Raw genomic sequence first — 4250 nt, forward strand, 5'->3', positions numbered from 1 at the left:
GTGACTTCCGAATTTCGACATTCTTGGGTGGTTGAATTGTATCTCATTTGACAGGCTCTCTAGCATATATGGCTTGTACTTCTTGAGTTTCTGAGGGAGATTCCATCCAACTTTTGTTTGACCATCCATGGAGGTTCAATGTCACTTGATCAATTAATGTATAAGCTTCTTCTATACTCTTGTCCATGAATGAACCTCCAGCTGATGAATCTAACAAACACTTATCTGAAAAAGAAATTCCCCTATAGAATATGTGTAGAATCAACCATTTCTCCAAGCCATAGTGAGGGCACTGCCTTTGTAGACTCTTGAATCTGTCTCATGCTTCAAATAAAGATTCTCGATTTGCTTGAACAAAATTTGTGATGCAACTCCTCATGTAGATTGTTCTACTTGGAGGGAAAAAATGATTCAGAAATTGCTGCTCCAATTGTTCCCAACTTGTAATACTTTGAGGACGGAGAGAATATAACCAAGTCCTTGCTTTGTCCTTGATGCTGAAAGGAAATGTCATCAATCGAACTGCATCCGCTGACACTCCTTCATAGTCTTCCATATAACAAAACTCTAGAAATCTCTCAAGGTGTAGATAAGGACTTTCTGATACTTCTCCTCCAAATTTATGACCTTGTATCATGGAAATTAACTCCGGGTCTAGTTGAAAACTTTTCGCTTCAATATGAGGCTGCACAATAGGAGATAAAAATCTTGCAGAAATGGGTGCAGAAAAATCACTTAAGGACCTACTTGACATGTTAGTGCTCATGGTATCTAAGAAAAAATTTATGAGAAGAATTTAAAATAAAAAAATGAAAGACAAGAAATAAATTGCTATATGAAAAACAAAAAAACAAAAAATAAATGCAAACTTTAAAGACAAGAAAGAAAATGCAGATTCTTTTTTTTAATTATGAAGCCAAAAAACAAAAACTATTCACAAGTCTAGACTAACTAAATTGCTAATCTACTAATATTAATGCGAACAGTCCCCGGCAACGGCGCCAAAAACTTTGTACGCAACCGCAAGTGTACAGTTTCGTCGTCAGTAATAAAAATATCGAATTCACAGGGACTGTTGATTAAGTACTAGAGATGTCGCAAGGTAAGTTATCTAGACGGTCGAAAGCTGGCTTTGGCATTTGCAAACTAACGAGGGTGATTGAAAAGGGAAAGAGAAGGATGAGAGAAAGAGAAAGAACTTATCTTGGATGGAATGAGCTTCGGGAGATGGATTCTAGGATTTCGATTTCAATATAATACTAGGAGATACTACATAGATTGCTTAGTTTCCATCCTCTATGTCAATGTTCTTGTAGAAAGTTAGATTGGTCAGTATCCCTAAGTATCACGTAGAGACATTCCCTGTGAAATCCTGTAACAGTTAACCCCCCCCTGTCATGAGGGTGTCTCGGTAGATCACTAGGATATATATCTAGTAAAGAACAATAAGGATAAGGGTAGAGGTTCGGTACGGTTACCTACTTCCTTATGGAGGAATTACCTCTCCTTTCAAGAGAATGTCCTAGACGTCCGTGAATGGGTTATCCTTATCACTAGGGCCCCTCGGGTATACGATCTAGAGCACTCTCTTTATGAGAGCAGCAGTTTCTAAGGGATTGTTTCTCCTTTTGAGGGAACATCTTAGACGCCCGGAAAGGGTTACCCCTGTCACTAAGGTACCTTGGTCAATACGCTCTAAGGTATCCCCTTTGCGGGATCAACAATCCTCCACATCAACAAATCAAAGCATAGAAATATAAACATGTCACACAAGCATGAGAAAGACATTGACAAGTCATCGAATAGAAATAAGGTGAATCTACATAGTTCTACATCTCCATCACATTACAAATACTCCCTAATCCTAGAAGAGGGCGTCTACTCCATTGTAGGGGAAGAACAACCCCAGAACATAAAGAAAAGCATACTTACAACCCTAGAAGAAAAGGAAGAAGAGATGCTTGATGATTCCGATGTCTTGGGAATGCTTCCTTGCTCCGGAGATGGACGGATCGTGAAGAAACGACGGTGGATGAAGCTCGACGGCTTTCCCCGAGGGGAGGGACGAAGTCCCAAACCAAAGATCCCCCCAAAAATAGGTTTCTTGACCCTTTTATAAGCTAGGGTATGGGCGTCGCACGGCCCATGGCACGACCGTGCAAGGTTGGCACGGCCACGCCCATCCTCTCTTCTGGCAAAGCCGCACGGCCGTGTCTTGTAAAATACGGTGCCCAAATAATAAGTAAATAATAAGGTTATTGGAAAAATAATCTTATTAGATTTTTCAGGAATTTTTAGGAATTTTCTGGGATTTAATCGGAGCTCGTATGACGTATTTTAAGGGGATCAATTATTGAGTTTAGAGAAAGCCTGTTTGGAATACCCTTGAGTGGGAGTTGATTAAGAAATGAACTTTAGGTTTCATTAAACTAACCCTAGGTATTTAATTTCTTTCCTTTATTCTCCTCTCCCTCTCCCGATTTCCCCTAAACCTCCTCATCGCCGCTGATCTCTCTCCCTCTTGCTCTTTGTCGCCGAGACCTCACGCGCCGCCGTCTCCCGATCATCCTCCTCTCTGTGCCACCGTCGGCCACCACAGCTTGACGCCGGACGTCGCAGCCTACCGCCATCTCGCCGATTCCCTTTCTCCCCTTCGCTTCCTCCCGCCACCATCCGAAGCCCGCAACAGCGTCGGACGATCGTCGGCCACGCTCACCCCGCATCGGCAGAGCCTCCCTCTCCCATCAGCTCTTCGTTGCCGACCACCAGCGCCACCCGACACTGTGCCCTAGCTCCGGATTTCCGTTCCCATCACGTAGCCGGCAGTGGGATAGCAAGGCTAGGAAGGGTACCAAATGACCGGAGGAGAGCCAATCCATCGCCGGCAACTCGATCCTCTTCCACCTCTGGCCACAAGCGCAAGAAATGCTGATCCACCGCTGCTCCCCTTTCTTTCTCCCGATCACCGAGAGCCCTTCTTGTTCCTGATTTCCAGCCAATCTTTGCTTTGCTTGGTGACATCATTGCCGATCGTGATTGAGAGAAGAGGGCAACCCGCAAGAGGTCTTGATTTTCTCACAACAGCATCCGGGATCTTCATCAGGTGGTTGTAGATTTGGGTATGGATCCAATGTGCATCGCTGGAACCTGTGGATTTTTCACTAAGTCGCTGTGGATCAGATTAAGGTAAGGCTATGAACTGATCTTGTATTTTATTATAGGGTAAGTGAAGGATTTCATTGATTTGGTTGTTAGGTTAGTAGATGATGGAAGTGTGGGTAGCAGTAAGCATCACATCGTGATTTCCAGCAGTGGGATGCTCCGATTGTAAGCTAACAGTGGGGTGCAATGGAATTAGGTAAGTTGTGGTTAGAATTGGATGTTTATTGAGTTGAAGCCATTCTATTGGTATTGTTTTGGTTAATTAGGATTTGATGATAATTGGTCCATTTGGTTAAGGGATAAAATAGTGACATTATGGATTCATTGTTTAGTTGAATTTAATTATTGGATTATGGACTTGATTAGCTGATATGAGTATTTATGTTTGGAATTTAGTTATCTAAAGGATGATTGTAATAGTTGAGGCTTAATCGATATAAAATTGATTTGTATGGTAAATTGTGGATTGTTGGGATCTGATTGTGGTTTGAGGTTGTTAATTTACACTTAATTGGTTGGGATTGATTTGGTGATGTAGCAGATTTGAGATTCGATGGAATGTTGAAAATGGAGATCGGATTTCATGGTTTGTAGTGATTTGGTTAGCATTGATCTATGTTGTTTAAATTGGTTGGACTATGGAGTTTGGGTTTTAGGGTTTAGCTAGTTATTGCATATGCGGTTAGCTAAACTGTATATTGTGATTTGCAGGACTTTGATTCGAGATGAGCGTCTCGATGTGAGGTCATTTGGCACGATCGACATTTAGAGGCGGGTACTTCTTAACTTGCTCCTTTAGATATCGATTTAAGTGCATGAGTTAGTTTCATATATGCAGTATTTATCTTGACTCCACTCATTGTATTTCTTGTGCTTGATACTTTATCCACTCAATCTTCGAGATGATCACTTTCTTATCTATACAGTCTCCCGTTGTTATTCTTGATACCTAGCAGATACTAGATGCCATGCTTACCTGTTTATGCTTACCTGTTTGATTACTGCTTATTTATGCTTAGTATTGAGCATGCGGATTCATGTAGCATACCTGATTTCCTGTTATATATATATAATGACTGTTGCATTAT

At 41.5% G+C, this 4250-nt stretch overlaps 1 non-coding gene across 1 annotated transcript; it reads left to right on the forward strand.

Annotated features, from left to right (window-relative positions):
- The first annotated feature begins 275 nt into the window (after positions 1 to 275).
- Positions 276 to 381, forward strand: LOC122049950. Its single transcript, XR_006131188.1, has one exon. It is a non-coding gene; the product is annotated as a small nucleolar RNA R71 (small nucleolar RNA).
- Positions 382 to 4250: the final 3869 nt, after the last annotated feature.

Source organism: Zingiber officinale, chromosome 2B, assembly GCF_018446385.1.
Source record: "Zingiber officinale cultivar Zhangliang chromosome 2B, Zo_v1.1, whole genome shotgun sequence".
Classification (NCBI taxonomy): Eukaryota; Viridiplantae; Streptophyta; class Magnoliopsida; order Zingiberales; family Zingiberaceae; genus Zingiber; species Zingiber officinale.